This window comes from Triticum aestivum, chromosome 7B, assembly GCF_018294505.1.
Source record: "Triticum aestivum cultivar Chinese Spring chromosome 7B, IWGSC CS RefSeq v2.1, whole genome shotgun sequence".
NCBI lineage: Eukaryota > Viridiplantae > Streptophyta > Magnoliopsida > Poales > Poaceae > Triticum > Triticum aestivum.
In genome coordinates, this window is record NC_057813.1 from 156,802,191 (window position 1) to 156,824,676 (window position 22,486).

The window sequence follows — 22,486 nt, forward strand, 5'->3', positions numbered from 1 at the left end:
CCCCTGCCGGAGCGCCGCAACCCCGCGCCTCGCCTCCCTGCCTGGCGTCGCTTCGGCTCCCCGCCGGACTCGCTGCCCCGCCGCCTGCTCGCCGTCCTCCGGCGACCTCGCTCCGCCGCTGTCTCCTCGCCTTGGCAGCCGTCCCCGTCCTCTCCGGCGAGCTGCTCCGGCCACCTTGATCCACGCGCATGACAGATCTGGATCCAGATGCATGAAGGTTGACCCCGAATTTGCCCTGAGATATTTTGCATTCTGGTGCCTGCTTTGCCATGCCATAACTTCCCGCTTATAGCTCCGTTTTGTGCGTGCAATATATCGAAATGTTCATCATGAGATGCTCTTCATTTCATTCCATTGTGCCATGCTTGTTTGAATCCATCTTGATGCCCTTATCATGGTTGCAAGAGTGCTATATGATGTTAACTGCTGTCTGTTAACAGAACTTGGTGATTTGTCTTTTTCATTGCATTTTGTGTGTGCATCTTTTGAGCTTGATGTCTACATGAGTTTTGAGCTACATCATGCCATCTTTAGAGTGGTGCAATCCATGTATTTTTGTGAGTCTTGTAGTGAGTGCATCGAGCTCGTGAAGTAGGGTACTTGCTGTTGCTGTTTTGCTAGGCTGAATCGGCAATATCATAATGCTATGTAAAGTTGCTAGAAAAGTATGAGCACTGACAACTAGAATGAGTGTGTGAACATGAATGTAATGTCGCTGAGAAATACATACTCTCCCAAGCTTAGGCTTTTGGCCTAAGTTGGTCTATGCCCATGGATCAGAACTACTCTCTCCAGTGTACTAAGGAGTGTCATATGAGTACCACTTGCTGGTAATTTCCTCCGGATCCAACTCATAAAAGGACGGTCGATAAGGGTCAAGTGGTGGTTCCGGCTCAAGTTCTGGAGCTGATGTCTGGCCCTGGTACGCGTAGACAACCTCCGACAAGACGAGATACGTGCCTGAAGATAACTCAAACAAAGAGGGTGCACGCAAGATAATAGTCTCACTGTGAGTTTTATGAAATCTCAAATTATACTTGAGCATCTTCTCATCATTTTTGACAATAAACTCATGAGTTACCATACTCTTATAATCTAGAAAAGTAGGGGGCAACAGCTTTTCCTCTTTCTAATAATGCCTAATAGGTATCCTGAAGTGTTTAGCAAGGCGTGAAGCATAGATGCCTCCAAAGATGGGGCCCTTTGTACGGTTCAGACTTAGTCATTTAGCAACAATAGCGCCCATACTAACAGTGTTATCACGAAATAAAGCATGGCACAAAATAACAATATCAGGAACACTAAGGTTTCCACAGTTCCCGCGACCAATTAAGCCCCTACTAGCAAATATTGCAAAGTATCATAGAACAGGAAAGTGTATGCTAGTAATTCTTGCATCGGAAACCTTCCTCGTTTCCCCTATGGTAATCATATCAATAAATCCATCCACATCTCTACGATGTGGTTCCTCTATGCTGCCCCCGAAGGGTATGTTGCATACCACACAAAAATCACATAGTGGCATCTCCCTAGCCTCATCATATAAATGAAACTCCACTGAAGGTGGTGATTTCTTAGCATGAAAGTAAAAATTTGCACGAAAGTATTAGTGAGTAAGAGATACTGATCGAGTTGGTCGTGGAGAAAGTCGGTGAGGCCCGCATTATCAGCCAAAGAATAAAAATCATCATGAATCCCGGCTGCTCTCAAGAACTCATCACAAGGCCATTCGCACGGCCAAACCTTCGTGACACGAGGGAGATTATACTTGGGCTTTTTATTCTCCTTGGCTTGTGTATCCTTCGAGCTTTGGCTCGATGAGCCCCTCAAAAATCTCTTCATCATTTTCTGAAAATTTCTGAAAATTTTAGTAACTCAAAATAAAAGTGAACCAAACTCAACAAAATTGATAGCAACTACTCCCACAAGTGCCTAGAGACTATATCATGCATTAGAACTATTTGGGACCATATAAGTTTGACATGCAAGCTCAAGAACAGGGTCACCTTAGCAGCAAAAATTTGCAATGAATAAAGCACTAGAACAAAACCTAATTGAACCATTGGAGGAGTCACATACCAAAGAACAATCCCCCAAAGCAGTTTTGTGAATGGAGCTTTGAGCAAGGAGATCGAAAATGGCAGGAAAATGAGCTAGAACTCGTGCTTGAGATGGATGGTGATTTTTTGGGAGGAAGAAGAAGAGTGTAGGTGCAGAAATAAGTGGAGAGGAGCCACCGTGGGCCCACGAGGCAGGGGCGCGCCCCATGCGGGTGGGCGTGCCCTGGACCCTCGTGGCCAGGTGCTTGCTCCCCCTGCTGTGTTCTTCGTGCTAGATATTCTCAAATATTCTATAAAACATCATATTTAATTTTCAGGGCATTTGGAGAACTTTTATTTTCGGGATATTTTTTATTGCATGGATAAATCGGAAAACAGACAGAAAATACTATTTTTACTTTATTTAACCTAAATACAAAAAGTAAAAAGAGGATACAGAAGGTTGTGCTTTCTAACTTCATCCATCTCATGCTCATCAAAAGGAATCCACTAACAAGGTTGATCTTGTTAACAAACTCATTCCGAATAACATGGAACCGGAGAAATTTCAAATAACACTAGGTTACCTAAACGGGGATATGCACATCCCCAATAATAAGAATATCATATTTCTTCTTGACAGTTGTAAGTGCATCTAGTGCCCCTTAGTGATTTTGGTGTATTGAAGACTTATAGGTTAAGTAACTGATGCATTTGTTAGTGTACACAGGTCTATAAGTCTATGAGGAGTTTGATATTTACTGATAAAGTCGACCCCTAAAAGTGAAGTTCTTCAACTGAAGACTTTGGATTTCTAAAGACTTTTTGAAGACTTTGAAAGTGAAGAAATTGTTATGACCTTGAAGACTTGGCAATCATTCGAGGAACATGAGGCGTGAAGACTTTTGTTTTCGTAGTTTCATTTTCTCTTTCTTGAGTCATAGGAAACACCGTACTGTTAAAGGGGGTCGAGTAAATACTAAGGAAAAATTTCCATCTGATGCTCAACTCAAAATTCTACACCTACCAATCCCTTAGAGTTAAGCCATTGGAAATCTCATACGGTTCAGTCATATTCTTCAGTGATAGAGACGAAGTTCTTCTGGTCTCTGAGGAATTTGTTCTGACTGAGGAGTTAGGAATTCGCCAGTGCGGATTGCCTACACAGTGAGGAACATGACAGACCTGAGGAATTTGATAGTCAAAATTCTGACCGATGCCGTGCTACACGCCAGCTGTCCCAAAATATCCTACCACCTAACGATCATATCAGTCAAGGGCATTTATGTCTTATCATGTCGAGCTGCTCCCTAGGCTATAAATAGCCGCCCCCTACAACCACTAGCTAGTTGGCTGCTCCGAGAGAAACTGACACTTGTTATTTGAGAGCATCCCATCCTCCGAGGACTTTGAGCAAAAAACATCAAGTGAGGAAAACCCAAACCCAACACACCTACAATCCAAAGTGATTGAGCATCACTGAGGAGATTGATCCTGCGTGGATCCGACGCTTGTTACCTTTTAAGATTGTGCTTCTTCCATAAGGTTAGGCGTCAAGGCCTAGAGCATCCAAGAGGAATTGTGGATCGCCGAGTGACCTAGTCTGTGAAGGTTTGGAAGTCACCTGAAGGCTTACCACGAGTGATTGGGCGAGGTCTGTGTGACCTTAGCTCAAGGAGAATATGGTGAGGACTGTGTGTCCAGGACTGTGTGTCCTCGATTTTGAATACTCAGCCGCTCCAACCAGACGGACAACTGAGACTACAGTTGGAACTGGTTTACCAAATCATTGTCTTCACCAAGCTTACTGGTTCTATTTCCTCAACTCTTTCATTTCCTCATTTCTGTTGTTGTGTGCTTGTTCATATCTGTTTGTAGACTTTAACTGAAGACTTTCTCAATTTCCTTAGTTCAATTTCTTCAGTCTGTCCATCTTCATCCTGTGTTATCCTGTGCTTATGCTTTCTGTACTCTGTGCTTGTCTTCATTTCATCATGATGACCATGCTTGTGTTTTGCTATGTTTACTTTTGAGTACTTATTCCGCTGCAAGTAGTTCTTCAGTTAGGAATTTCCTCACCAGCAAATTCCTCAGTGAAGAATTCATGAAAATCGCCTATTCACCCCCCTCTAGTCGATATAACGCACTTTCAATTGGTATCAGAGCAAGGTACGCCCTTGTTCTATGTGATTTTGGTTTAACCGCCTGGAGTTTCAGTTATGTCGACCGCAGGTATGATCAAGGTCTCTGCTGGGTGTCCTACCTTCGATGGAACAGACTACCCCTACTGGAAGAATAAGATGCGAATGCATCTTGAGGCAATTGATAACGATCTCTGGTATGTTGTGGAAAATGGTGTTCCCTCAGTCACACCTTCTATAAATGCTACTGATGTGAAGAGATTCAAGCAACTCGATTCTCAAGCGAAGAATTCATATGTGGCCATCTGAGCAAAGGGCAGTATGGAAGAGTGAGTGCTTTGGAAACTGCTAAGGTTATCTGGGATAGGCTCTCCAAAGTAAATGAAGGAGTCTCAACTCAACGTGACTCTCGTGTTGACATTCTTTGCAATCTCTTCAACCGCTTCAAAAGACTCGACAATGAAAATGTTCAGCAAACCTTCGATCGCCTCACTGACATCTCAAATAAGCTTCAAGCACTTGGTGCCACGGACATCACCGACCATGAGGTGGTGAAGAAATTGCTGAGATCGCTTGATTCTTCATTTGACACTCTGGCACTGATGATTCAAGAACGTGGTGATTACAAGTCACTTGATCCCGCTGATATCCTCGAGAGACTAAACACTCATGAGTTCCAGCTTACTGAGAAGAGAGATCTCTATGGTTCGAGCTATGGCATACCACGTGCTCTGAAGGCCAAGGCAGTCTCTGAGTCTGAAGATGAAGACTCTGGCAGCAGCCTTGGTGATCGTGATGAACTGATCCAGGATCTAGCACTACTCATGAAGAAATTTCAGAAGTTCTCAAGACGTGGCCACTTTGGAAAATCCTCAAGGAGTAATGATTCCTCATCCAACGACTACAAGAAGAGGCTATGCCACAAATGCAAGAAACCTGATCACTACATTCAAGATTGTCCTCAGTGGGATAAGGAATTAAAGAAGAAGAAGTACAAGGACTACAGTTCTGATGACGCAAAGAAGAAGAAGAAATCTTCAAAGTCTTCATCATCAAAATCCTCAAAATCTTCATCTCACAAGAAGAGCAGCTCCAAGAAGGCTCGAACATTCATTAGCAAGGAAATGGACTCTGAGGCTGAATCTGAGGAACATGATGAAGAGGAGGCATCTGAGGAGTCCGAGTCTGGTGTGGCGAGCATAGCTCTCGCTACCGCATTTGTCAGCAAGTCTATCTTCAACTCTGAAGAAAACGACATCACCAACAAGGCTGATGAAGGCAATGATGACTATGCTCCCACCTATTGCTTTATGGCAAAGGGTGCCAAGGTAACTAAATACCCCTCCTCTGAATCTAGTGAGGATGAATCTGATGAAAACCTCAATCCTAGCTACTCTAAACTTGCTAAGATTGTTGTGAAACAACAAAAGGCTATTGAAAAGGTTCAAAACATGCTAGACAAAAGTGACGATTTGTTGGGTGAAGAAATGGATCGCACTAAAATCCTGACTGAAAATCTTCAGAGACTTCCGTCTCGGTTTGACAACCTTAAAGGTCATCATAACACTCTCTTATGTGATCACGAGAAGCTTTCTTATGAATTTCTTCAAAGAAAGCAAGATCTTGATAAGCTAAGAGTGAGTTATGAAGATCTTCAGAAGGAGCGCGATTCATTACTTGCTCAACAAATCAGCGCTACTCAAGAAGAATTTGTTCCTCCATGTTTGAAGTGCATTGAATGTGAATCTGCTAATTCTTCACCTGAATGTTAAAATGCTTCTAATGCTACAAATTCCTCATCTGTCTCTGTTATCACGAATTACTCATCTGAGGACATTGCTAGTATCACTGATGATGCAGGGATGAAGGAATTGTACATGACATGCATGTACAAAAGCCTCAAAGGGCATCAGACTCTTTGTGATGTGCTTAAAAAGCAGATCCTCAATAGGAACCCTAGGAAAGAGGGTATTGCCTTTGAGAGGAAACTCAATGCTGATGGAACATATTGGAAGCCTGAGCAGTACCCCAAAACCTCATGGGTTGCTGCAAAGGGACCTCCAGTTGATCCATCCAATTTATCTGGCTTTACATGTGAATCTCCTCACTCTTCTGATGAGTCATTTGACTCCAACTATAAACTGTTCAAAAATCAGAATGGTGAAGTATTTGCTAGATATGTTGGCACGAACTACAGGAACGATTCCCCTATGAAGAAAATCTGGGTTCCCAAAAGTTGCCTTGAAAGTCTTCAGGTGAATGTGTCACATCCCTAGCTGCTGGTAGTGCTCTAGGCTAGCTTCATGTGTGCATCATGTCTATATTTTTGAAACTTGAATTGAGGAATTTGGAAGCCTCAAAATTTAAATAAAAGAAGGGCTAAAAACCCTAAAATCTCATTCATTGTTCCAAAAATGTTCTTCTTAAATGTTTAATATTTTTGGCAAGGGTTTTGCTTGCAAACCAAAAATAATGAACATTTTAAAAGGATTTATTTTTGGGACTTTGAATTTAAATCATTAGCTATTTGAATTTGAATTATATTCATATAATTAGAATATAATTTCAAGTACCCCTGAAATATTTTATAAGCTTTTGGAAAAGTCCATCTAGCAAAATAAAAATATTCAGAGGAGTTTTTGGCATTGTTTGAATTATTTTAAATTCAAAACAGTGGCAAAATAAATTAATAAAACAAACAGAACAGAAAAATTGAAAAAGGGAGAAGGAACTTACCTGACGCTTACCTGAGGCCCACTCACCTGTGCGGCCTGCTGCAGAAGCCGGCCCAGCCCACCACCGCCTCCTTCTCTGTCGCCTTCCTCCTCTGCCAGGAGGATGAGCACGCGCCCGGTGCGCGCGGCCACGCACCCCGGCCACCTCCTCCCTGCCTGCCTGCCTCCTCCTCCGCGTGGACGCCCCGGTGACACCACGCGCCTCCCCGACCCCCTCTCACTTCTCCCTCGCTCTCTGAACCCCCTCCTCCTCCTCTACTCTCCCTCCCTCTCGTCACCGAACGCACCTGAGAGCGCCGCTCGCCGTAGCCATGACCACCGGCCACCCCTCGTCCCGTGGTCGTGCCCAGCAGCTCCGCAATCGAGCACCACATCCCCAAGCCGAAGGAAACGAGCCGGAGGGCTTTGCTTCGTCGCCATCGCCGTCGTCTTCCACCTCGGGCTCCGACCACCGCCGCCGTCGATTCGCCATCTCCACCGCCTCCCCGAGCACGCCGACCGTCTCTTCGAACTCACCGTGAGCCCCTGTCCATTTCCCCTCTCTCCCTGTGCCCGCCGCGCCTTCTAACCACCCTGGCTGTCGGAGCCGACAGTTCCTCGCCGCCGGCGATGACGCAGACGAGGCTAGAGCCACCGTAGCTAACTCCCGAGCACGGCAACGTGCTCAGTACTCTTCCAGGAGCCGGGCGCGCCCACCCGTGCGACCTGCCGTGCCCCCTAGCGCCAACCCCGACCTCGCCGTGCTCCGGCCGCCGCCCCGCTCGCCGCCGTCGCCAAATCCGACCTCCCCAGCACGAACGGATGCCACGATTTGATGCGCGCACACACCAGCTACACGTAGAGCCCCTCAGTCGCCGTTTTGGACGCCGGAGGAGGAATTCCGACCCCCTCCGTCGTCTCGGGCTTCACCGGCGACGAGCCGTGGACCAAGTCCGGTGGGTTTGACCCACTCTGACCACGGCGGGACCCCCCCTGTGTCCATGACAGGTGGGCCCAGCCCTGTTAGCTAATTAGGATTAGCACTAATCAAATTAGTTAAACTAATTACCCCCTGCTGACACTGACAGTGGCCCCCGTGGCTATTAATTTGATTAGTTAGAGTTAATTAACCCTGTTAGTCACCTGAGTCACTGACCAGTGGGCCCCACTGGTCAGGTTTGACCCGGACCAGTCCCTGTTGACCTGCTGACGTCACACTGACATCAGGCTGACGCAATAATGAATTACTGGAATTATTATAATTCAGGAAATTCCAGAAAATTGTATAAACTTCTAAAATTCATAGAAATTCAACCGTAACTCCAAATTAAATAATTTATATATGAAAAATTATCAAAAAAATTCAAGGAATCCATCTGTACCATTTTCATGCATGTTAGAACAACTTATAGATGATGTTTAGCACAAATCATATGAATGGCATTTAAATATCCACATATGGAGTTTGAGTTTGAATCTTGGATTCAAACCAACTTCATTTAAACTGGTTGTAGGTGCATTAGCCCAAAACACATTCATATTGCCATGTCATAGCATGCATCATATTGTGCATTGCATTGATCGTGTTTCTTCTGTGTTTGCCGGTGTTGTTGCCCCTCGGTAGACGCTGTACCGATGATGTGATCGTTGACACTAATGAAGACTCAATGTTATCTTCAGAAGTGCCAGGCAAGCAAAACCCCCTTGTTCATTCTGATAAAATCCCACTCTCTCGCTCCTGCTCTCTTTTACTGCATTAGGACAACAACGACATATTTGTTACTTGCTGCGGTAGCTGAACCCCTTTATCCTTTGCATGACCTGTCATTGCCACAGTAAATAGATGAAACCCACTAGCAAGAGTAGGAGTTGTTTGAGCCCTGATGTGCCTACTCATTCATGCTTGTTTGTCATGCCTGCTACTGCTTAGAGTTGAGTCAGGTCTGATTCATCGGGGATGAATCAGAGGCGTGTGAACATGTCCTACTATGTGTGAACTAAGTGTGTGAACACGATTTGGTAAAGGTAGCGGTGAGAGGCCATGTAGGAGTACATGGTGGGTTGTCTCATTGCAGCCGTCCTCAGGAACTGAGTTCTGTGTTTGTGATCCATGAACAGCTACTACCACACATTGGGATCCTTAATTGACTCTCTCGACTTATTAATCAACATGATCTTTGTCCAGGAGTTGCAACTAGTTTCTGGTGTTTGTAGGTAGTGTTAGTAGTCTACCAAGTGGCACTCGGTACAGGTGGGCTTGGGACAGACTAGGCACAGTGGCACGGTGTACCAAGTGGCACCCGGATGGTGGGCTTGGGAACCCTGCTCGTTTGGGGCCGTGAGCGACACCCCGGCCGGATCTCCTTGCAGATGGAACCCGAATAGGCGATAAACATGGACTAGAGACTTGTTCGGTTAGTCAGGTCGTGGCCGACTCCCTCGCCCGGCTTCCGCTTGAAGGTTGCCGAGGTACATGACGTGTACAGGGCGATAAGTGGCGGGAGCGTGTGTGAAGAAGTACACCCCTGCAGGGTTATCATTATCTATTCGAATAGCCGGATTCCTCGGATATGGAAACTTGGACCCCTTGCATAGTTCATAGACAAGTGGAAGTGGATACTCTAAAATATGCAAGATAAGCATGAGTGCTATGGATGGCGTTCTCGTAGGGAGACGGGAGCGGATCCATAGTGGTGTATTGATATGGTGAATATGTGGACTCGTGCGCGCCACCTCAAAAGAGTTACTTGCAGTCGTAGTTTAGGTTAGCCACCGAGTCAAAGCTGGCTTGCTGCAGTTAAACTCCACCACCCCCCTTTGTTGATAATGATGCATATGTAGATAGATCTGATGTAAGTCTTGTTGGGTACATTTGTACTCTCGTTTGCCTATTTTATGTTTTTGCAGAGAGACTTCAGTCTCACTAGTAGTTCCACGTGGACTTCGACGTTTAGGTTGTTACCTCAGCTACGATCTTGTGCCCTCGGCAGGATCTGGTAGATAGTCAGGCTTCTCAGCCTTTTCCATTTCTAGATGTCTGTACTCAGACATGTTAAGCTTCCGCTTGTGCTTTGACTTGTATGCTCTGATTGTTGGGTCATGAGACCCATGTTTGTAATATCTCGCTCCTCGGAGCCTATTGAATAAACTATTTGAGTCGGGGTCCTGACAACGCTGGTATCAGAGCTTGACTGCCTGTAGGATTACCAAGCCAAACTGGTCGAAGTTGTGTCTAGAAATGCTTTAGTTATGTAAGGGAATTGATTGTGGGATGGAACGTAAGGCTCTTTTTACTCCTTATACCTTATGCCCTTATGATCCGAGTCATCTTATCTTTCCTACGGGGTTAAGGAACTAGGCTTTCTCCTCTTTCTATCAGGATCACGTGTTATTAATCCGTAGACTTATATATTGTTGGATTTAAGTCTCAGTTCAGTTCCTACTATTTCTGTATGTTAACTGTTGATCTCCAAACCTTGATATTGTGCTTCTGAGTGGTTATGCCACCCTTTTGTGAATGTCTCAAATCTTTTCTGAGCATTTACAGCCGTTATGCTGTCCGAGTCATCCCAGGTTTCTAAATAGTTTGAAGCAATTTGCAATTCCTTCCTCCCATTTCGATGTTCCTTTGGGCCAGATTAACCACACTAATCGGTGAGTTGAGGTACTCTATTGCCTCGACATTTATGTTGGAGTTATTATTATGACCCTAGGTGTCTCAGGTGATCATCTGGTAGTCTAGCCATGTTTTCTGATCCCAGTGTGATGATTCTGGCCATCATTCCCTAAAGCGTCCCGTGATGCTACTTAGGAGTAGGTATTCTATTCCTGGGTTCTTGAACCCGAGATTCACTCTACTTACTTCATGTTGATAGTTTTGCTCGTTCCTTTAGGTTATTAGTAACCCTTGCATTAGTCCTCGATGTTCGTGGTATTTCCTTCTTCCAAATACTATGAACCGTTTATGGCAGATGTTCCTCGCTGATCGAAAGATCACAATCAGAGTACTCTCGATGGGTTCTCGATTCTATATTGTGACTCTGCCAGTTCTACCTTTCTGCATGGGTTATCCGGAAGAAATATGTTGAATTCGTTCGACATGCTAGTCCATGCATCCACAACTTGGAAAATCATATGTTCCTTTGAGTTGTCCCTCTTTAGTTGTTTTCTGGCCCTCGTCTATCAATTGATAGTCAAGAGTATGCGTGCGTCCGTTTATCGATGCCTATTACTCTTGTGGTCCGTCAAGCCATTCTGTCCTGAATGACTTGGAGAAACAAACTCCAGTACCTCATCCATATCTAGGATGGGGTCAAAGCAATTGTGCTTCGCAGATCAAAATGCCAGCCCAGCTTTTGAATCTGTTCTACCCTTAAGTATTACCGTCTTTATGTCAGGATTTTCATGAGGATTGCACCGGCTCTTGTGAATTCTTGATATAGTGATACTTCTCGCCATCATTATTCATCCCTCGGTTCCGTGTTGTCGCAACAGGAATGCCGACAAGTGAATCGTGATGTGTGAATTCAATACTCCTAGCAACCTTGTTGCTTGGTAGTTAATGGACAATAACCTCATTCTTAGCATGTTGATTTTTGAATCATCGCCCTAAGGTTGATTGTGCTACCTAGTCCTTATTTCCTGGTGCACTCTTTGATTGATGAGTTAGGATTTTGTCAAGTCCTCGCTCATTTGATCATATCATCTTGCCCTGAAAAGAAAGATTGCTCTCGAGCTTAGTAACATACCGGTGGTTTGTAATTTTCCGAATATCTTCTCGGAAGTATTACCAGGTTGTCACCTGACCGCTATGTTGAGTTCGTGATCAAGTTGGTTTATTCCTGTAAACCACCCCTTCTCCAAGAATCCGTGTTGGATACCCTGAGCTAGTTGGATAAGCTAAACAACAACTTGGAGAGTTGGAAGATAAAAGCTTGTCTGTCTTAGTTCATGTTAAGGGATATCTTTGTGTGTGTGTGTGTGTTGAAGAAAGATGATATCTTCATCGATTGGTCCCTGTGATCAGTTGCTGGACCTGTTGTCCTATCAATCCTTTGATTTGAGTATGGGCTATCGTCAAATCAAATCAGAACCAACGATGTTCGTAATGTTGTCTTACTCGTGGTTGATTCCTCGAGCATACACCATTACATCTTTTGGTCTGAACAATACTATCTCCTTGTTCACATGATGGTGGAAGTCCAGTGATATGGAAATTCCGATGAGTTGTTGTTGAGCCCATCAGCAAGATATTTAACCTCTCCATGATTATGTTGAACATCCATCTAGTATTGGAAACTTTTGTAAACATTACCTTCGTGTTCCATTCATGAGGTATATGTTCGGAGGAAAGAAGTGACTTTCTTTAATTCACGTGCACTTGGTGTAAGTTGCCGCCATGGATCCGAGAAAGATTGTTTTTGGTTTCCTTTGGAATCATCCCAAGTCAGTCATGCATGTGCGAAGTATACATTGGACTGTGAGATTAGCTACCTCCATTCCATATGTGTCCCGAGCACACCAAGCCACTGATTGATTTGTTCAAGGAGAAGAAGTTCCTTCTTAAGAGTATACCTTATGCAAGGACTTCGATATCCTCGATGATGGTTTTCTCCCGGAACTCGGTAGTGTTTTATTATAAGACTACCATGTGTTCATGTTTGTCTGTGACAGCGTGTTCACACGTGTGTAGCAGAACCAGCTCATGTTTTGGAGCTTGCTATCGTAGTTCATTTCCCGAGAATCTCGCAACGTCATCTCGTCGAATTGTGTTGCAAACTTTCATTTTTCTTCCTAGACTCGATGAGTCTGGATATCCTGACACCAACCAGATCTGAATCTCAGGCAGATATGATGGTTGGAACATTTCCCAAGAACTATAATACTGGTCCCTCGATAACCGGTAAAGTGGATGTCGTGGCCAACCCATCTAGCCGGAAGACCTATTATGGTAGTATCTTGATTAAGGAAGTTGGCCACCTTCCCATAAGGACTTCGTAGGATTTACTCCCTAGTTGTGCCTTATGATTTTTGTGTTCCGAAGTCCGACCTTTTACTTGATGTTCTAGATATCAAACCATGGGATGGGATACACTAGCACATCAAGGAGAACATTAGAGGCGGAGTGCTAAATGTCTCTCGGTCGATCATCCAGATTTCGTTCCCTTGGCCTCGCTAAGGTGAAATCTGAGAAAGTGTTATCTTCCTTTGCATCTGCATCGTCCATCGCTATTCATCATGGTAGTATGTTGTGTTGTCAGCACCCTTGATGCGGTTGTTGATAAAACCTTGATGATTGTGGAATTGCTCAAGTTCTTGAGAGCACGCACAAGCGATACGTGTTATCATCGGCACGAACTGGGATTCCTCTCAGTTTCCTCGGCAATTCTATGACCTTTTCAAACAGTGAATTCACCCTCTATTGTTGGGTTCTTCCCCAGTTACCAGAATCATTCCCAGCATTTGCATTTTGTTCCCGGCTTGCACCGCCAATGTGCCATTCTACCACGGGTCTCTTCCATTTCCGGTGGTAAGCAAATTCATCCATTACGTTGTCTTCAACAAGGTAATCCACATCATCCAAGTCCGAGTATGCCATTCTACCAACCTCCTCCAAATGATCGATTGTGATTTGCCTTAGGCTGGTTTAAAGAGTTCAATGATCTCTGAATCAAAGGTAATTCTTTTTGCCACTTAAGGGGATATATCTACGAATCACCCCCCCTCCAGGATGTCTCGCTGAGGTATCATGGCAACTCAACTCCTCGCTACGTTGAAAACCGTTCACCACCTTCTTAGGTGTGCAATTATTGCCTACCTAGTGAACCTTCGTCATCTGTTCCACTCCATCCCTTTAGATGGGTGATTCGTGTCTCAGCTTGAGAGATGATGCTATGTCTTACTCCATGACTTGATCTTGAGTTGCTCGATCTTCAAGAAGAGTAAATCCCGTAGGGTTTCCCCCTCCTTTCTGTTGTTGTGTCGAGTGAAGATCTCGAAAGCAAAGACGTCAAGACAAGGTGGTGATCGAAACAGCGTTCCTATGAAGTGCAACCTGGATCGTGAAGATTGTGTTAGGTTGCGTTCCCCCTTCATCTTACCCTACGCTTGAATCTCGGGACGAGATTTTTGTTTAGTAGGGGTGAGTTGTCACATCCCTAGCTGCTGGTAGTGCTCTAGGCTAGCTTCATGTGTGCATCATGTCTATATTTTTGAAACTTGAATTGAGGAATTTGGAAACCTCAAAATTTAAATAAAAGAAGGGCTAAAAACCCTAAAATCTCATTCATTGTTCCAAAAATGTTCTTCTTAAATGTTTAATATTTTTGGCAAGGGTTTTGCTTGCAAACCAAAAATAATGAACATTTTAAAAGGATTTATTTTTGGGACTTTGAATTTAAATCATTAGCTATTTGAATTTGAATTATATTCATATATTTAGAATATAATTTCAAGTACCCCTGAAATATTTTATAAGCTTTTGGAAAAGTCCATCTAGCAAAATAAAAATATACAGAGGAGTTTTTGGCATTGTTTGAATTATTTTAAATTCAAAACAGTGGCAAAATAAATTAATAAAACAAACAGAACAGAAAAATTAAAAAAGAGAGAAGGAACTTACCTGACGCTTACCTGAGGCCCACTCACCTGTGCGGCCTGCTGCAGAAGCCGGCCCAGCCCACCACCGCCTCCTTCTCTGTCGCCTTCCTCCTCTGCCAGGAGGATGAGCACGCGCCCGGCGCGCGCGGCCACGCGCCCTGGCCACCTCCTCCCTGCCTGCCTGCCTCCTCCTCCGCCTGGACGCCCCGGTGACGCCACGCGCCTCCCCGACCCCCTCTCACTTCTCCCTCACTCTCTGAACCCCCTCCTCGTCCTCTGCTCTCCCTCCCTCTCGTCACCGAACGCACCTGAGAGCGCCGCTCGCCGTAGCCATGACCACCGGCCACCCCTCGTCCCGTGGCCGTGCCCAGCAGCTCGCAATCGAGCACCACATCCCCAAGCCGAAGGAAACGAGCCGGAGGGCTTTGCTTCGTCGCCATCGCCGTCGTCTTCCACCTCGGGCTCCGACCACCGCCGCCGTCGATTCGCCGTCTCCACCGCCTCCCCGAGCACGCCGACCTTCTCTTCGAACTCACCGTGAGCCCCTGTCCATTTCCCCTCTCTCCCCGTGCCCGTCCGCGCCTTCTAACCACCCTGGCTGTCGGAGCCGACAGTTCCTCGCCGCCGGCGATGACGCAGACGAGGCTAGAGCTACCGTAGCTAACTCCCGAGCACGGCAACGTGCTCAGCACTCTTCCAGGAGCCGGGTGCGCCCACCCGTGTGACCTGCCGTGCCCCCTAGCGCCAACCCCGACCTCGTCGTGCTCCGGCCGCCGCCCCGCTCGCCGCTGTCGCCAAATCCGACCTCCCCAGCACGAACGGATGCCACGATTCGATGCGCGCACAAACCAGCTACACGTAGAGCCCCTCAGTCGCCGCTTTGGACGCCGGAGGAGGAATTCCGACCCCCTCCGCCGTCTCGGGCTTCACCGGCGACGAGCCGTGGACCAAGTCCGGTGGGTTTGACCCACTCTGACCACGGCGGGACCCCCCCTGTGTCCATGACAGGTGGGCCCAGCCCTGTTAGCTAATTAGGATTAGCACTAATCAAATTAGTTAAACTAATTACCCCCTGCTGACACTGACAGTGGCCCCCGTGGCTATTAATTTGATTAGTTAGAGTTAATTAACCCTGTTAGTCACCTGAGTCACTGACCAGTGGGCCCCACTGGTCAGGTTTGACCCGGACCAGTCCCTGTTGACCTGCTGACGTCACACTGACGTCAGGCTGACGCAATAATGAATTACTGGAATTATTATAATTCAAGAAATTCCAGAAAATTGTATAAACTTCTAAAATTCATAGAAATTCAACCGTAACTCCAAATTAAATAATTTATATATGAAAAATTATCAGAAAAATTCAAGGAATCCATCTGTACCGTTGTCATGCATGTTAGAACAACTTATAGATGCTGTTTAGCACAAATCATATGAATGGCATTTAAATATCCACATATGGAGTTTGAGTTTGAATCTTGGATTCAAACCAACTTCATTTAAACTGGTTGTAGGTGCATTAGCCCAAAACACATTCATATTGCCATGTCATAGCATGCATCATATTGTGCATTGCATTGATCGTGTTTCTTCTGTGTTTGCCGGTGTTGTTGCCCCTCGGTAGACGCTGTACCGATGATGTGATCGTTGACACTAATGAAGACTCAATGTTATCTTCAGAAGTGCCAGGAAAGCAAAACCCCCTTGTTCATTCCGATAAAATCGCACTCTCTCGCTCCTGCTCTCTTTTACTGCATTAGGACAACAACGACATATTTGTTACTTGCCGCGGTAGCTGAACCCCTTTATCGTTTGCATGACCTGTCATTGCCACAGTAAATAGATGAAACCCACTAGCATGAGTATGAGTTGTTTGAGCCCTGATGTGCCTACTCATTCATGCTTGTTTGTCATGCCTGCTACTGCTTAGAGTTGAGTCAGGTCTGATTCATCGGGGATGAATCAGAGGCGTGTGAACATGTCCTACTATGTGTGAACTAAGTGTGTGAACACGATTTGGTAAAGGTAGCGGTGAGAGGCCATGTAGGAGTACATGGTGGGTTGTCTCATTGCAGCCGTCCTTAGGAACTGAGTTCTGTGTTTGTGATCCATGAACAGCTACTACCACACATTGGGATCCTTAATTGACTCTCTCGACTTATTAATCAACATGATCTCTGTCCAGGAGTTGCAACTAGTTTCTGGTGTTTGTAGGTAGTGTTAGTAGTCTACCAAGTGGCACCCGGTACAGGTGGGCTTGGGACAGACTAGGCACAGTGGCACGGTGTACCAAGTGGCACCCGGATGGTGGGCTTGGGAACCCTGCTCACATCGTTTGGGGCCGTGAGCGACACCCCGGCCGGATCTCCTTGCGGATGGAACCCGAATAGGTGATAAACCTGGACTAGAGACTTGTTCGGTTAGTCAGGTCGTGGCCGACTCCCTCTCCCGGCTTCCGCTTGAAGGTTGCCGAGGTACATGACGTGTACAGGGCGATAAGTGGCGGGAGCATGTGTGAAGAAGTACACCCCTGCAGGGTTATCATTATCTATTCGAATAGCCGGATTCCTCGGATATGGAAACTTGGACCCCTTGCATAGTTCATAGACAAGTGGAAGTGGATACTCTAAAATACGCAAGATAAGCGTGAGTGCTATGGATGGCGTTCTCGTAGGGAGACGGGAGCGGATCCATAGTGGTGTATTGATATGGTGAATATGTGGACTCGTGTGCGCCACCTCAAAAGAGTTACTTGCAGTCGTAGTTTAGGTTAGCCACCGAGTCGAAGCTGGCTTGCTGCAGTTAAACTCCACCACCCCCCTTTGTTGCTAATGATGCATATGTAGATAGATCTGATGTAAGTCTTGTTGGGTACATTTGTACTCACGTTTGCCTATTTTATGTTTTTGCAGAGAGACTTCAGTCTCACTAGTAGTTCCACGTGGACTTCGACGTTTAGGTTGTTACCTCAGCTACGATCTTGTGCCCTCGGCAGGATCTGGTAGATAGTCAGGCTTCTCAGCCTTTTCCATTTCTAGATGTCTGTACTCAGACATGTTAAGCTTCCGCTTGTGCTTTGACTTGTATGCTCTGATTGTTGGGTCATGAGACCCATGTTTGTAATATCTCGCTCCTCGGAGCCTATTGAATAAACTATTTGAGTCAGGGTCCTGACAGAATGTCCTCATGACACCACCTGTGAACAATAGGAACTCCAGATCAAATTCTTCATATGGACCAAATTCTTCATATGGATCCAAGTCCTCATACGGACCAAATTCCTCACGTGGATCACATTCCTCAAAAAGATCAAAGTCCTCATATGATTATCATCGTGCTAACCCCTCTGTTTCGCAGGGAAAAGCTAAGGGCTATGAATATGAGCATTATTCTTCTAATCATTATGTTCATAAGTCCTCGAAGAATTTCTCTGCTTATTCATATGCTTATCCTAACCCCTCTTATGTGAAACAAAGTGGACTGGCTTCGATGCCACCTTTCTCATATGGTGCTCGCAGAGTGATGAATTCTTTGCCACCCCTTCAGATGTGAGTGGTGAAGAAAAAGAACTAATCTCTTATGCAGGGTCAGGTTTCCAGAGTTGCTCAAAACGTCTGAAGAATTTGCTGGAGACCTGAATATTGCCTGAAAGGACGCAGGCTAATCATGAAGAAATGAACTTTCATTTCTCACGTCCTCATACTGTTCTATCTCCTCTATTGCTTGATGAAACTGATCTGATGATATTGACATCATATTCTTCACTGATGAAGTATATGAGTTCGTAAGTTGCACTCATTCATTTGCAGGATAATCAACCCAAAGCCAATGAGTGGGTCCTTGATAGTGGATGTACGAATCACATGACTGGTGACAAGACTCTATTGATGGATGCTCTTTTATCACCATTGCATCAGAAGCATATCATCTTCGCGAACAAAGGCAAAAGTTAGGTATTGGGTCTAGGTAAGGTTGCGATCTCAAAGGATCGACACATGGACAAAGTCATGCTTGTCGAGTCCTTAGGATACAACCTTCTGTCTGTCTCAATGCTTTGTGATCTCGATATGGTTGTTGTTTTTGGCAAGTATTGTTGTGTTGTGATCATGGAAGCTGACAATTCTAAAGTCTTCGAAGGCTTTAGGAGAGGAGACTTGTACATTGTTGATTTCTCTACAGGACCACAACCAGCAGTATGCCTACTTGCAAAAGCTTCAAAAGGCTGGCTATGGCATCGATGACTTGGTCATGCTAGCATGAGGAATTTGCACACGCTTGTGAGGAAGAAGCATGTCATTGGCATTGAGAATGTCAAATTCCTCAAGGATCACTTATTCGGAGCCTATGAAGCTGGAAAGATGACAAAGGCCAAGCATCCAGCGAAGACTATCATGACTACCACTCGACCATTTGAATTGCTTCACATGGATCTCTTTGGTCCTAATCATTATTCTGCTGTTACAAATGATGCATCTCTATATGGCTTTATTATTGTTAATGATTATTCTCATTACACATGGGTGCATATTGTCACTTACAAACATGAGGTGCAGGAAGTCTTCAAACAATTTTCCTCGAGGGCTTCAACCAACTTTGGTGTGAAGATCAAGCACATTAGAAGTGACAATGGGACCAAGTTCAAGAATTCTGGTCTTGATGACTATCTTAATGAACTTCGTATTACTCATGAGTTATATGCTCCCTATACTCCTTAGCAGAATGGCGTCGTGGAGCGCAAGAACAGAACTCTTGTTGAGATGGCTTGCACTATGCTTGATGAATACAAGACGCCTCGTCGGTTCTGGATTGAGGCAATTGATACTGCGTGCCACATCATCAACAGAGTATATCTTCACAAATTCTTCAAGAAGACTACTTATGAACTCCTCACTGACAAGAAACCCAATTTGACTTACTTCAAAGTCTTTGGTGCTAAATGTTGGATTAGAGATCATCATTACAATTCTAAATTTGCACCGAAAGCACATGAGGGTTTTATGCTTGGTTATGGAAAGGACTCACACACCTACAAAGTCTTCAACAACGTTCTCCAGAAGGTTGTTGAAACTGTAGATGTGCGGTTCGATGAAACTAATGGCTCACAAAGAGAGCACCTACCTTCTGTGTTAGATGAACCGGCACCTGAGGAATCTATCAAGTTCAAGGCTACTGAGGATGTCATTCCTACTGAAGAATCTGCTGAAGAATTCATTCCAGAATGTGAAGAACGCCAAGCTGGAGCACCTGAAGAAAATGGTGCTGAGGAAAATGGTCCTGAAGAAAATGCAGATCAAATTCCTCGACGACAACCCGCTCATCCTCGCGTTGCAAATGAAGTGCAAATTGAGAGAATTATCGATGACATTGAAGCACCAGGTCCTCTCACACGCTCAAAAGCTTCACATTTGTCTAACTTTTGTGGGCACTTTGCTTTTGTCTCTATCACAAAGCCCACTAAGGTAGATGAAGCATTTCTGGAGCCTGAGTGGATTCAAGCTATGCAAGAAGAATTACATCAGTTCGAGCTCAACAACGTCTGGGAACTGGTCAATCATCCAGATCCTCGCAAGCACAACATCATTGGCACCAAGTGGATCTACCGCAACAAGCAAGATGAAAATGGCCTTGTGGTGAGGAATAAAGCACGGCTTGTAGCTCAAGGCTACACACAGGTTGAAGGAATTGATTTCGATGAAACTTTTGCACCTATTGCTAGACTTGAGGTTTTCGCATATTACTTGCTCATGATAACCATCATGATATCACTTTAGATCAAATGGATGTGAAAAGTGTATTCCTTAATGGTAAGCTTGAGGAAGAAGTATATGTTGCTCAACCCCCAGGTTTTGAAGATCCAAAGCATCCCGACAAAGTCTTCAAACTAAATAAGGCCCTGTATGGCCTCAAGCAGGCCCCTCGGGCGTGGTATGATACTTTGAAGGAATTCCTCACGAAGAAAGGCTTCAAACCCGGTTCACTTGACCCAACTCTTTTCACTAAATCTTATGATGGTGAATTGTTTGTGTGCCAAATTTATGTTGATGATATCATTTTTGGCTGTACTGACCAACGTTACAGTGATGAATTTGCCTATATGATGAGTGAAGAATATCAAATGTCTATGATGGGAGAATTGAAATTCTTTTTAAGTCTTCAAATTCTTCAATAGCGCAATGGCATATTCATATCTCCGGAGAAATACCTCAAAGATGTATTGAGGAAATTCAGCATGCAAGATTGCAAAGGGGTCAAAATTCCAATGCCCACACATGGCCATCTATGCACTGATGAAAATGGTAAAGACTTCGATCAAAAGGTATACCGCTCCATGATTGGCTCTTTATTGTACCTATGTGCATCTAGGACGGATATTATGCTTAGTGTTTGCATGTGTGCCTGATTTCAAGCTACACCGAAGGAATCACACCATAAGGCTGTGAAGCATATTCTTCGATATCTAGCTCACACACTGATACGTCTCCAACGTATCTATAATTTTTGATTGCTCCATGCTACTTTATCTACTGTTTTAGGCAATATTGGGCTTTATTATCCAATTTTATATTATTTTTGGGACTAACCTATTAACCGGAGGCCCAGCCCAGATTTGTTGTTTTATGCCTATTTCAGTGTTTCGAGGAAAAGGAATATCAGACGGAGTCAAAACGGAACGAAATCAACTGGAGAAGTTATTTTTGGAAGGAAAGCCGCCGGATAGACTTGGACTCTACGTTAGGAGATACGGGAAGTGCTCACGAGGGTGGGGGGCACGCCCACCCCCCTAGGGCACGCCCCCTGCCTCATGGGGCCCCCGTAGCTCCACCGACGTACTCCCTGCACCCATATATACCCACATATCCTAAAACTTCCAGAACAGAAGATAGATCGGGAGTTCCGCCGCTGCAAGCCTCTGTAGCCACCAAAAACCTCTTGGGAGCCCTTCCCGGCACCCTGCCGAAGGGGGGATCCCATCACCGGTGGCCATCTTGATCATCCCAGCGCTATCCATGACGAGGAGGGAGTAGTTCACCCTCGCGGCTGAGGGTATGTACCAGTAGCTATGTGTTTGATCTCTCTCTCTCTCTCGTGTTCTCTCTCGTGTTCCCTCTAGGGCATGATCTTGATGTATCCCGAGCTTTGCTATTGTAGTTGGATCTTATCATGTTTCTCCCCCTCTATTCTCTTGTGATGAATTGAGTTTCCCCTTTGAAGTTATCTTATCAGATTGAGTCTTTATGAGAACACTTGATGTATGTCTTGCCGTGATTATCTGTGGTGACAATGGGATATCATGTGTTGATGTATGTTTTGGTGATCAACTTACGGGTTTCGTGACATTGGGAACCTATGCATAGGGGTTGGCACACGTTCTTGACTCTCCGATAGAAACTTTGGGGCACTCTTTGAAGTACTTTGTGTTGGTTGGATGAATCTGAGATTGTGTGATGCATATTGTATAATCATGCCCACGGATACTTGAGGTGACAATGGAGTATCTAGGTAACATTAGGGTTTTGGTTGATTTGTGTCTTAAGGTGTTATTCTAGTACGAACTCTTTTATAGATTCATCTAAAAGAATAACCTTGAGGTGGTTTCGTACCCTACCATAATCTCTACATTTGTTCTCCGCTATTAGTGGCTTTGGAGTGACTCTTTGTTGCATGTTGAGGGCTTGTTATATTATCTATCTATGTTATTATTGTTGAGAGAACTTGCACGAGTGAAAGTATGAACCCTAGGCCTTGTTTCCTATCATTGCAATACCGTTTACGCTCACTTTTGTCATTAGTTACCTTGCTGTTTTTATATTTTCAGATTACAAAAACCTTTATCTACCATCCATATTGCACTTGTATCACCATCTCTTTGCCGAACTAGTGCACCTATACAATTTACCATTGTATTGGGTGTGTTGGGGACACAAGAGAATCTTTGTTATTTGGTTGCCAGGTTGTTTGAGAGAGACCATCTTCATCCTACGCCTCCTACGAA